This window comes from Panthera onca, chromosome F1 (genome assembly GCF_046562875.1).
Source record: "Panthera onca isolate mPanOnc1 chromosome F1, mPanOnc1 haplotype 2, whole genome shotgun sequence".
NCBI lineage: Eukaryota > Metazoa > Chordata > Mammalia > Carnivora > Felidae > Panthera > Panthera onca.
Window position 1 is genome coordinate 55,138,026 of NC_138355.1, and position 14,389 is coordinate 55,152,414.

Below are 14,389 nucleotides of genomic sequence, written 5' to 3' on the forward strand. Positions count from 1 at the left end.
CCTAGAGGCTGCATATTTGACTTTTATAAGAATTCTGCCTTTTGTTAACCTCAGAAACAAAGAAAATTGTAAACATTTGCAAAATACTATTTATTGTGTCCACAAGGTGAATGCTGAAATCATTAAATTGTTATATATTAAAATTAACAGAGGTAAAAATACAGTAGATAACGTATTCATTCTCAAGGGGATTCTCATTGAGATGGAATGCATTCAGGGTAACACATTAACAGTAAAGCTGGAAGCAAATATTCTTGAAATAGAAATGGTATTTATAAAGAAAACAATCCTAAAATAGAAATAAAGGATGTGAGCAAAAGTTTATGAGTAAGGATATCCACTGCAATATTATTCCCAATAGTGAGAATGATGGCAAAACAATAGGGGAAAGGGTTAAATATACAATGGTAAATCTCTCAACTACACAGTTTAAGCAGAAGGAATATTTATTGACAATAAAAAATGGTCATGATTTAATATCATGAGTGAAGAAAGCATAATTTGAGAAACAAGATATATTGCACAATATGATTCCAAAATATTTCTTTTAATTTTATAATTATATTTATATAGAAAAAAAAGACTGAAACACAATGCACTATTATATTGTTAAATTGAACACTAAGAGTCTGAATTAACTGGGATATTAATTTTTTGTTCTTTACTGATTCCCATATTTCCTTCTTGTTTTAAGTGAAATTATACGGTAGTAGATCCCCTTATTCAGTTTCACTTTTACAGTTTTGTTTACCTGCTGTTGACTGTGGTCCTGATGCAGATGACTGATCCCTTTTTTGATGTATCATCAGAAGGTCAGTAGTGCCTAAGCCTAGCTCACAATTCCTATGTCATTCACCTTACTTCATCTCATCACAGAGGCATGGTATCATCTCAGATCATCATGAGAAGAAAGGCAAGTCCAATACAAGATATTTTGAGAGAGAGAAAGGCTGCATTCATATAACTTTCTTTTAAATATGAAATTTATTGTCAAATTGGTTTCCATACAACACCCAGTGCTCATCCCAACAGGTGCCCTCCTCAATACCCATCACCCACCCTCCTCTCCCTCCCACCCCCCATCAACCCTCAGTTTCTTCTCAGTTTTTAAGAGTATCTTGTGTTTTGACTCCCTCCCTCTCTAACCCTTTTTTTTTTCCTTCCCCTCTCCCTTGGTCTTCTGTTAAGTTTCTCAGGATCCACATAAGAGTGAAAACACACGGTATCTGTCTTTCTCTGTATGACTTACTTCACTTAGCATAACAGTCTCCAGTTCCATCCACATTGCTACAAAAGGCCGTATTTCATTCTTTCTCATTGCCACATAGTATTCCATTGTGTATATGAACCACAATTTCTTTATCCATTCATCAGTTGATGGACATTTAGGCTCTTTCCATAATTTGGCATACAACTTTTATTACATTATATTATTATAATTATTCTAGTTCACTGTTAGCTATTGTTAATTTCTTATTGTGCCTAATTTATAAATTAAGCTTTATCATAATATAAATAATACAGGAAAAATAGTAGAAAAAACATATATAGTGTTTTGTGCTATCTATGGTTTTAGGCATTGACTGGAGGTCTTGAAACACATCCCCTGTGGATAAAGAGGAACTACTCTATTACTTTATCAGAAAAATATCAATGATAAAAATGTAATTCCTGTAAGATTTATTTTCCATTTAGAAATATATTTTTCAGGGGCGCCTGGGTAGCTCAGTCGGTTAAGTGTCCGACTTTGGCTCAGGTCATGATCTCCTGGCTTGTGAGTTAAAGCCCTGCGTCGGGCTCTGGGCTGACAGTTCAGAGCCCAGAGCCTGTTTTGGATTCTGTGTCTCCCTCTCTCACTGTCCCACCCCCTGCTTGAACTCTGTCTCTCAAAAATAAATAAATGTTAAAAAAAGTTTTAATGGGGCGCCTGGGTGGCTCAGTTGGTTAATCAGCCGACTTCGGTTCAGGTCAGGATCTCACGGTCCGTGAGTTCAAGCCCCGCGTTGGGCTCTGTGCTGACAGCTCAGAGCTTGGAGCCTGTTTCGGATTCTGTGTCTCCCTCTCTCTGACCCTCCCCTGTTCATGCTCTGTCTCTCCCTGTCTCAAAAATAAATAAAACGTTAAAAAAAATTTAAAAAAAAGTTTTAATATATTTTCAAAACAACAATAAAAAGCATCATGTTATAACAAATTTATTTTCCCCAATGTGGGAGAAAGATAACTTTTATTAAGTTTATGAAGCAAATGCACAAATAATTATAGTTATAAACATATATAAATGTAATTTTCTGGTTATTAATATTTGGTAAAAAATTGTAATTAATATTATTTACATTTCCTGAATAACTCCTGTAATAATACTTATGAAGTTTCTTCATTGTTATCTTGTTTTTTAAATTTTCTTATTTTGAGACACAGAGAGAGAGAGAGAGAGCACAAGTAGGGGTGGGGCAGAGGGAGAAGGAGGAGAGAATCCCAAGCTGGCTCCGTGCTGTCAACGTAGAGCCCAACATGGGGCTAGCTGTCACAAACCGTGAGATCATGACCTGAGCTGAAATCAAGAGTCAGACACTTAATTGACTGAGCCACCCAGACACCCTGTTTCTTCTTCATTATTGTAGACATTGTGGTTATTGTCAAGTCTCATTTTATCTAATCTCACTTTGACACTAGCCCAGGGTTTTTGGTGGTCTGAAACAGTCAAGGTAATACAATTCCACTGGTCAAATGATTACGTCAAAAAAGACTCTCAATTTAAATAAATGAGTACTTGGAATGCTGCCCAGCATGGTGGCTTCAGCAGTATTCATTTCGACTAAATTGGCTCAATAAGAGCAAAGCTTAGGACAAAATTCCTGTGGCTCAGAAAGTCCTCCCTTCTAGAAGCAAGTAAGGAATCTAGTCACCATGGATTCTGTTCCCAAGAGCAAGCCAAAGAAATAAGTTGGTCCAGAGAGGTCAGCAGATCTGAAGATATCCCACCGCCTAACTGACTATGCTTGAAACTCGCCTTACTTTAGGATATTTCAACTACATGAGTCAATAATAAATATTTATTGTTTAAGGAAATTTAACTTTTATTTTCTGTTACATAAAATTATCAGCATAACAACTGAAATAATGTCACAAATTTAATTTTATAGTAAATTTCTTAAACCTTGCATCCAGTTATATTGAACTATGATTCAAACAGATCACATGCTCTGTCTTTGAAGTTACATAGGGTTTTTTCTTTACTGTAACACAGGAACTACTGATATAAGTGGGATCATATCCTGCCACACGGGCATTGTATGAATTCTGCTTCATTTGAAGTACATTAATGTCAGACTGGTTTTCAACATGGGCATGTTTACTTTTTACAAGCAGAATTCTATACTTAAAAAATAACATGATTCATTTGGAAGTCCACTCAGAAATGGACAGGTTGTTAATAATAAGGACAATGTTTCATTTGGGAGAATTTATTTACATATTTATCTCCATATATTTTAATACTCAGACACTTATAAGCTTCTGATCTATTTTTATTTCCTTTAAAAGTAAAATTTCCTTGCAATGATGTGTTCCTGATATGACTTAATGATGTGTATATTTCAGCTTATTGAGTTAAAATTCTCTTCATGCAAGAAGCATAGTGAAGGTGTGTTTTTTTAAATGAAATTCCATGAACAACCGCCCATGTCTTAAGTTGTTTCTGAAGTAGAGCATGCAAAAAATTGTAGTGGAACAATCACAGTGATGTTGAATGTTCAATGTTCACACTAAACATGTTTGCATTTTTAATGACTTTAGAAAAGTCACTCTAAAGTCTAGATCAAAATTTCCTAAAGTAATGTATGATTTTCAAAGAAGTGTACTATTTTGAATCTGATTATCTTACAGAAAACTCATACTCATTAAACTAGCAAACAGAATGTCGTGATTTTGAAAAGCAGGACTAAATGTCCATAATATATCAGTAATGGTAAGCTTTGTTAGATTAGATAGGATGGGAAAAAGGTGTAGCCATTACACAATTCTACCTAAGGCCAACTTCTTAGTGGAGCAGTGTTAGGTGTAAGCCCCTGTGCCTTTAAAACCCAAACTTGTGATTTCTCTTTACTTTACCTGTTTAATGATGGATTCATAGATCTGCTGTATGTATACAGTAAAATATGTCTTTAATGTTAGTATCAACATTTTTACAGTGGGAATTTCACATAAGTATCAAGTGAAACACGGTTTTAATTCAGAAATAAATATTTCCATGGAAATATTTATGGAAATATTTCCATAAATAAACCAGGCACAGATTTTAAAAACTAAAACATCTTCATGGGTTACTTATATTCCAGGTAGTATTCACCAGGGATATGATTATCAAAATGAGAATAGAATAACACAGAATATTATATAATCATTTTAAATATATTCAAAGATGTGGTATAGGGCCTGAAATTGAGATTCAATGTTAAGTGCCACTTTGACATCTGGGAAAATTGAGAGGACTTCACATGGCCAAACTACCAGTGCTCCTCTCCACTCTGCTTCCTTGGATAAGATTCTTCAGCCAAATACTTCTCCTTATCATGGAAACCAGGCATAGATTCTGCTTATCCCTGAGTGGCAGACATAAGTTCCCTGCCAGCCTGCAGAATTATTCTAAGAAGGCTGTGGCAACCGACGGTCACCTCATCCTCTTGTTACTACAAAGCCTGCCTCCCACAGCCTCTGTTTCTTACTCTGTTCTCCTGAGTTCAAACCCTGCATTTGAGCCTCTTCTCCCAGGCTGTGGATCTATGTGACAAGTAAATGGCTGTTTTTGTGATCTGTCTGCTGTTAGGTATTGTGCATTCACCTACCTTGATCTATTAGGGTGGAAGAGAGGATCCCTTCCTCACCCTTGGGGTGAATAGCAGGCTTTCAAAAAAAAAAAAAGATTCTGGATCTTAAAATATTAGCTATCATTCAGACTCTGAGGCTGCTTCCAAATAATTAAAAAAGCACCACCACAACATGACTAATGTTTCTTAGATTGGATTTTATTTTATTGTCTGTACAAATCACAACTTAGAATTTTCTAGTTTTCATGGTCTTTATGTCTTCACACTGTGCTCATACTCCATGGCATTGCTAATGTAGAGTGCCTGATGCTCCGATTATAAAGTTGGATGGAAATATATGCCATTCAATCTTAATGACAAGTAAATATTCTTGTTCTGATTGGGCTGATTATTTTGCACTTTACATTCAGGGCAATGTATGCGCTTGTGAATTGTGTGTGATGGTAGACTGATGGTGTGCCAGCATCAGATGCCTGTGGCATTGCTCATGTTACCCTGAAAATACTAGAATATGTGTTTATCCTTCAAAGGTAATATTTTCTTTGCATTTCTTTGAACAGGTGATTTTTTTTTCCAAATAGGGCAATACCACCATGAGATGAGGTTATATGATAAACCTTTGTAAGAAGAATCTCTTTATTGGATAAGGTTAGCAAACTAATGCTGTCAGAGATTGTATTACACTATCCCTTGTGTATGCTTGTAGTGCGATTTTCAGAAAAGATCATTTCAGAGAAGTGAAGAATAAATCGCTGTATTCTCTCTCCAAAATCCTTTTCAAAATAGATTTGACAGTTGAGTGATTACATCTCTAATGGAGACTGTGATAGAATATGTGAGATTAAAAACTCTCCAGCCTTATCCATGAGGCACTGAACAAAAGGGGTCAACAGAAACAGAGTCCCCCATATCAAACCCAGGTAACTAATCAACTTAACTCTGCCCTCAATACATAGAGGTTAAGATCTGTGCCTGCCACAGTCTTTGTCGTTCAGGTTTCAAAACCCTATAGTTTTTCTTCCTATAAAGATCTTATCAATTTGATCAGGAACTTTGAGGCTAAAATTAATATCTGGATGTACGATGGTATACTTGGGAAAGTAAAACTTTCTGATTCTCTTTAAATTTCCAAAAAGGCTGTTACAAGGAAATGTGTGAGGAGTAGTATCTGTCTAGTTTTCATTTAATTTACAACCTTAATTTAAGATTTACAACCTAAGAGAAGATAACTAAATGGAGAAATGATCAAATACCAAATACTAATTTATGTTCTATTAGAGTTTGCACATCCATGGACCTATTCCTACATTTTATCTTGTAGAATTGTTTGTGTTCAAAGTAATGGGAAGCAAATATCTCGTATGGGTAAATAAAACATACCATCAACTGTCTTCTGAAAAGATAGCCCAAAGATTCTATTTCCTACCTGAAGATTAACCATTCAACTTAATGGCTACCTTACAAAGAAATATTATTAGCAAATAGAATTGAGCTGAAGAAACGTGAATATACAGCAAAACTCTGTAACTTAAAATATTTAAAAATGTTACTATCTGTTTGCTGTAGTGAGAGTTTGGATACTTTTATGATCATTTCAGTATTTTGGTGGCCAGAATACTGAAGAAGAGCTGTAATTATTTTCTTTAAAATGTTTGTTTATTTTAGGGGGGGGGGAGGGAGAGAGAGAGATAGAACAAGTGGGGGACGGGCAGAGAGAGAGGGAGACAGAGGATCCGAAGTGGCCTCCTCACTGACAGCAGAGAGTACAATGCAGGGCTTGAACCCACCAACTGTGAGATCATGACCTGAGCTGAAGTCAGATGCTTAAGTGACTGAGCCACCCAGGTGCCCCTAGAGCTTTAATTCTTTCTGACCATTTATGCCCCACTCATCCTCCCATTCTACATAAGGTTTCTTCTCAGATTACAACTGAAGGCATGCACACTAATTACTCCCAATTTTGTCTTTCACTGTAGATATTAACCAAATAGAGAATATCAGCCCTCTCATGCTTCTTTCCACAAAAAAAGGTATCTTTTATCCCCTAACAGCAGTATTTTTAAACAAAGATCATATCTCAGATTCATGTGAAACATTTATTTGTTTGTATGGTTATAAATTATAGGTGCCTAAACACTAGCTCAGACCTACCAAATCAGTACCTTGGACAGAGTGGGACTCAGCGTGTGTATTTTTCAACAATCCTTGGTTAAGAAATCGTGCTCTAGAGGGCAGAGATAATTATATGCTCTTCCTGGCAGTTGGGGTTTTCCTGCTGATGCTGTCTCTGTTGCTGCTTGCTCTGCTGCGTTAGCACTTCTTTTAATAATAGGTGTGGTAGGCCCACTGCTGGCAAAAGTAGAGACCAACACCAGCATTGTGGAGCTGGGCTCTTTCTTAATGCTGTGCTCTCTTCACACCATTAATTCTGGCCTAAGGCCAAAGAAGGAATCCTTTCTAAAGGTGGGATAATTTTCAAAACCAAAGAGAATCAATGCTCAGTCTTATGACTGAGTCTAAATTAGAGTCTAAATTCAGAGAATAAAACTCTATTTCACACTTATTAATAGCTGTTTGCTGGTATTCCCTATATTCCTTGCTTATACTAATATCATGCATTAGATTTACTCAAGAGAACAGGAAAGGAGACAAACTTCCAGCTGTGAGAGGCTTCCCTGGAAATGAGGCAAAAGCAAAGGTGGCTCAAAAAAATCATAATGGGTAAGCACAACAGGAAGAGTGAGTCTAACAGTAGTAGCTGGTTACTGTAACTGACATTTGTCATATTAATGATCACCTCTTGAATAGCATTTCCATAATTGGGGAAATTTCCATTGGTCCTGTCTCTCAGACGTAGAAACCAGAATTTGAATTCTCAGGTTCCCTAGCAAATTAAAGGTGGATATGTGACTTACACTTTTCCAATCATTCATACAATTTCATTCATACTAACTGACTGGCGGCAAGGACTTTGTGCTGCAACTCCAGTGTTGCCACTACAGATGGTAATAAAGAATGAGAAGAACGTCAGGAGTTGTGTGATTGATTGACCTGCTGAGGCAGAAGTAGAAGTGGCTGAGAAGTGGCTTTGTAAAGATGAGCACCTTTCATCTTCCGCTTGATGATGGAAAGCACAGCACCAGCAGTTTCCTCAAAAGGCTAGTTCTGTGGTGGGACTTGACAACGGTTTCCAGAGGAAGAGAATCAGGATTATCCCGGTGAACTTTTTATCTACCAAGCTTTTCCTAATTTTTAAAACAAATCCTATTTTTTTGCATGAATTAGGCAAAGTGAATTTTCTTGTTGCAGCTAAGTTCCCAAAGCATACATAAGTAGGACTATACATGGTTGCAGGCAACATACCTTCCGTTCATGGGAAGATTGCACTTTGTTTTCTGCTCGGGTCAATCCTGAAGACAGTAAGAATTTAGCTAGCGTGAGACTTTATCACATGGCATGCAGTGACAAAATAAATAAATTCCATGTAACTGCTCTGAATAAAATACTTGTTGAAAGCAAAGCTGTAGGGGAACCAAGAGGCTATTCAGATAAATTGTGTAAGAGTGAGAGATTGATTTCATGCTTTTAATTATGCAGGAGGGCTTGCAGAAAAGGAATGATATATGCAAAATCCAAAATTTTCAGATCAAGGCATAGTCTGAGAACCATGAAATTTGTATAAGCATTATAAAGAATCTTAATATTTGCTGCCAAAGCATTAATGTAGCCAAAAAAGTAAATTCAACATTTGCTTTTGTGAATTTTTGGAATTCAATATTTTTTTTAGTTAAACCTTAACCAGATTCCTTAATGGAAAGCTAGGTTGTTGCTAAGAAAGAATATAACTCCATGGATTCTAATGGAATGGAATAAAGACATATGGGAAGATTCAGATGATTCAAATGACTCACATTCTCCTGGATCCACAAACTTCACTGACTCTCCATTGCTAACCTCCTCCTCTGCACAATGAAGATATTTCTGCCTTGTTTTAAGACCCTTTAAAACAAAATAAAAACCTACCTGAGACTGTTACCTGGCAAGAGGAATCCAATCCTGATGTCCACCCTCAAAACGTCATCTTGCTAGACTTACAAATAGAGTCAAATCCCAGTATGAGCTTCGTGTGAGGGAGGGAGCACTTTATAAAGCAAATTAAGAAAAGGTTTTCACAGCAATATACATAATTGCAAGGTTTTTCAAATTGGTTAGCTGCAGATCTGTGGAATACATGTGGTTCTGGGAACATAAAGGGGAGAGGTGCAGTTTCAGATATGATCAATTTGCTGATATGGATGCAGCTATCAGACATTCTAAATTCAATGTGTTAACACAAAGGTCTGAAAGTAATTGATTGTTAACAATTTCTGACTGAAAAGTGGACCAGTGTGTGACTTTGCTAAATAAAACGAAAATGCCAGATTCCTTCATGTTACGTGGAGAGGTAGAAATGTTAGAATGGATGTATTACGTGTGACTTTCTCTGCCAGCACTCAACTATTGCCTGCAGGAAGCCACAGAAAATATCTTCATTAAAAAGACATTGAGAAATACCACAAAGAATGAAACACCAGTATCTTAAAAGTACTGTGGTGTTTGTTCTCTTTAAGCAAGATAGATGGATAATGACATTCCCACTGAAAAGGATTCTTAAGAATAATTAGGAGAGTTTAACTTAGGAGATAAAGTGTGGTGAGTCACAGTAATAACTAGCAGGAACATTTGGACATGTCTAGTTGATCAAGGAGTCTCTAGGATAAAGATAGACGGTCAGACATCGAACTGTTAATCTTTACCTCTTCCCCAAATAAACATAAATAAATAAACAAAAAGCTTTCTCTAGTAAATGGAAACCTTATTCAAACCATCAAGATAGTCATAATTTTTAATTTAATTTTCTGATGTAAGTGAATCACAGAATAAAAATGCAAAAAAAGAATTTTGATTTCAATTCTGATGTGGACTGAACAAACTCCTAAATAAGACATGGGCCAAAGAAGAAATCTCAAAAGAAGTTAAAAATACTTGAGGCAAATTAAAGTGAATTACAAGCTGTCAAAATTTGTGGGATGCAGCAAAAGTAGTGTTTACAGGGAAATGTATAGCATTGAATGCATATATTAGAAAAGAAGAAGGTTCTCAAATCAATAACCTAACTTTGCACTTCAAGAAGCTATAAAACAAAATAACAATGTAAGCCTAAAGCAAGCAGAAGAAGAGAAATAGTAATTAGACCAGAAATAAATTAAATTGAAAACCAGGGAATCAATAGAAAAAAAAATCAATGAAATCAAAGTAGTTTCTTTGAAAAGATAAGTGAGATTTGAAATAATCTAACCAGGCTAACAAAGAATAATAATAATTTAAAAAAAGAAGACAAAAGTTACTAAAATCATAAATGAAAAAGGGATATCACCATGTATCCCTTTGATATTAAAAGTATAATAAGTGTAAGTTATGAAAACTTTATGGCCATAAATTTGATAACTTAGTGGAAAGGGACCAATTCCCTGATAAACACAAAAAAAGCCAAAAACTCCCAAAGCTCACTTAAGGAGAAATGCATAATTTGAAAAGGCCTATATCTATTAAAAAACTGAGTCAATAATTAATAACTTCCAAAAGAGAAAACATCAGGTACAGATAGTTTTCCTGATGAGTTTTATCAAACATATAAAGAAGAAGTTATACCAATTCTCTATAATTTTACCCAGAAAATGGAAGCAGAGAACCACTGTCCAACTTGTTCAATTAGGTCAGCATAAACCTAATACCAAGTGAGATAAAGACATTATAAGAAAGGAAAACTGCAAAACAAAATTTCTCAAAAAACATCGAGGCAAAAATCCTCAAAAAAATATTAACAAATCAAGTCCAATAATGTGTGAAGATTATACTCTACCCCTAGTGGGATTTATTTAAGGCATATAAGACTGGTTTCAACATTCGAATATCAATTAATGTGATCCACAATGGCTTAAAAAATCATCTTAATTGATGCCAAAAAATAATTCTACAAAACCCAACACCCACAATAATAAAAACACTCTGCAAAGTACACATGGGAAGGAAGTTCCTTAATTTTGGATTCGACAATGAGTTTGTAGATACAACACCAAAAGAATATTCCATTTGAAAAAATTGATATTTTGAATGTACTAAAATTGAAAACCACTTTTTGAAATACACAAAGAGCCTCTCTAGAAGACAGCATAGACATTTTTGTATAAAAACAAACAAACAGACAAACAAAAAACAAAACCCAAACCATATTCTTAGTTTGTGCTCCTTGATATTTACCCAAATGAGTTGAAAATTTATGTCACCACAAAACGCTACACATCAGTATCTTTAGACACTTTATTCATGACTGAAAAAATCGGAAGATTTCCTTCAATAGATGAATAATTAAACAAATTATATGTCCACATAATACAATATTATTATAAAATACAATGAAATGAACTCTCCAGCCAGGAAACACGTGGAAGAACCGCAAATGCATATTGCTAAGTGAAAGAAGAGAGTCTAAACAGTCTACATGCTATATTATTCCAATTATATAAAAAATACAAAGTAAACCTAAAAAGACAGTGAGATCAATGACTACCAAGGGTTTAGCATAGTGGGAGAGAGGAAGACTAGGGGGAAGCTCAAAGGATTTTTAAACCAGTGAAACTATTTTGTACAATAGTGTAATGGTGGATACATGACACGAATCATTTGTTAAAACTCATATTACATTACAACACAAAGAGTAAGCCCCAATGTAAACTAGAGCCTTTGGTTAATAATAATGTGTCAATGTTGGTTCATCAATTGTATAGATGTACTACACTAATGTGTTCAAAGGAAGTATATGGGAACTCTGCATTCTGTTCAATTTTTCTTTTAGGTTTCTAAAACTGCTCTAAAAAATAAAGTTTATTAATTTAAAAAAGCATCAAACACAAAAAGACAGGAGATAGATTTAGTTTAAATTGCTATATAAGAAGCCCCACTCATGTGTGGAATTTAAGAAACAAAACAAATGAATAAAGGGGGAAAAAGGGAGACAAACCAAAAAATAGACTCTTAAATATAGAAAACGGATGCTTAGCAGAGGGGAGGTAGGTGGGGGGATGGGTGAAATAGATGAAGGGGATTAAGAGTACACTTATCTTGGGGCATCAGGATGGCTCAGTTGATTAAGCTTCTGACTTTGGCTCAGGTCATGATCTTGTGGTTCCTGATTTCTAGTCCCGCCTCCGGCTCTGTGCTGACAGCTCCCAGCCTGGGGTCTACTTTGGATTCTGTGTCTCTCTTTTTCCCAGTCCCTTCCCCACTCCTACTCTATTTCTCAAAAATAAATAAAAATTAAAAAAAAAGATTACACTGATCTTGATGAGTACTGAGTATTGTATAGAATTGTCAAATCATATATAGAATTGTCAAATCACTATATTGTACACCTGAAACTAACATAATACTATAAATTAACTATACTGGAGTTAAAATAAAATAAAAAATTATAATTAAAAATAAAATAGTCATTACATTCATGAAATAAATTTGACTTAACTATGTAAAAAAAAAAGAAGCCGGTCTAAAAAGTCTACATAGTATATGACTGTATTCATAGGACTTTCTGGAAGTTAAGACTATAGAGATAGCAAAGAATTTCAGTAGATGCCAGGGCTTTGGGTGATTGTGGGAAAGATGAGTAGGTGAAGCACAAGAGATTTTTTAGGCTGGTGAAACTGTTCTCCATGATATTGTAACCGTGAAATATGACATTATACATTTGTTAGACTCATGGAAATTTATAGCACAAAGAGTGAAACTTAATGTATGCAAATTTAAAAGAATCATTTAGGAGTTCAGGGAATCCCAGTAAAGAATATAGACTGTGACAAGAGAATTTAACTGTATTACAAATGTATGAAACACCTCACTGAAGTAGGTGGAAGAAAGGTGCTGACCTCAGTAATCTTAGAAATGAATTGAGTCTGTAAGTTAAAAGCAAAGGGAACTGAACATACGCACTTTGCTCTAGCTGATAAAGTATCCCAAGGGCATATGGGTTAACGATTTTGATACCACTATGTAAGTAGACTGGAACTGAAAACTTAAGCAATGTGAGCCAGCATTCTTAACTTTCCCAGTGAGAGTTTACAGATAAGCAAGAGAATAGAATGATCCATGGGTGTTAATGGGTTAAAGTTGAAGACATGAGTGTGAACTCATGTTATTTTAATATAGATACAGATGGGAAATTTAGATGTTTATAGATATGTGTATATACATAAGTTCATATACACATACGAGAGGGTCTGAATGAAACAATACCCGTGTAGCATTGAGCACACCTATCACAAAAGTTGGGTAAACAAGACCTTCACAAGATACTCCCCAGTGTTTATCTTTAGTTTATATCAAGGTTTCAATATTTATTCAAGTAAAGTCTAGGAAATGCCCCTTATGGGAGGTATTCCATACAAATTTATTTCAAAGAATAAGTTTTGAATCATGGTACTGAAATTAGACCACACATCAATAATAAATAATAACAATAATAATAATAATAATAATAATAATAATAATAGAATTTCTAGAGGTAATAAGGCTCAATAATGTTATGTGCCAAGCACTGTGTTACTCACAACAAGAATTAGGGTGAAAAGCAAAAAAAAAAAAAAAAATCTTACCCTTATCTAGTTTAAAATAACTTGTCTCTAGAGGAGATAAGAATACACACATATAAAAAAAAAAAAAAAAACACAGTAAAGTGGTAAGTTAATAGTCTTAAGGAAATACGGTAAAAACACTATGGAAGAACAAAATAGATATAAATTATCTTCAGAAAAAGGAATCAAAGTAGTCTTCATTAACAGTATTACTTTATCTGGAATTTGATGGAGCAGTTAAGAATGAGTAATATCAAGCTTGAAAATTTATTTTCCATCTTGAACGTGCTTACATCATCATTTTTATTGTGTTACATATTACATTAAAAGCCTTCTTTGTCAGAACAAAATTAACGTATCAAGGTGTTTTGTTTTTGATTTATGACACGATTCATTGTGTAACATTTAAAATTTGCAAACGAAACTACCCCAAACTTAGTGGCCAAAAAAATACCGTTCATTTACTTCAGTATTCTTTTGATTGGCTCTCTGCTTCTGACCTGACCCATCCTGGGTGCTGGGCTGTGCTGTCTCACGTATTCATGATCAGCTGGTAAATGGCTGGTATTTGAATGATATAGGGTGACCTCACTGTGTCCAGTGACTGGCAAGACTATGAGTCAAGGCATCTTAATTCTCTTCCATCCGGTCTCTTATCCACACCTGTAGGCTAGTTTGACATTATTCACATGATAGTTTTAAGAACGTGGGCAATGAAAGAGGGTGGTGCCATTGCACAAGTATTTTGTATCCCACTGCTTACATCACAATTGCTAATATCTCAGTGACCAAAGCAAGTCACATGGACAGGTCAGAATTTAAGGGGTGGAGAAATAGACCTCACCTCTAGATAGGAAAAACTGTCACACTGCAAAGGACATGAACATAGGGATAGGA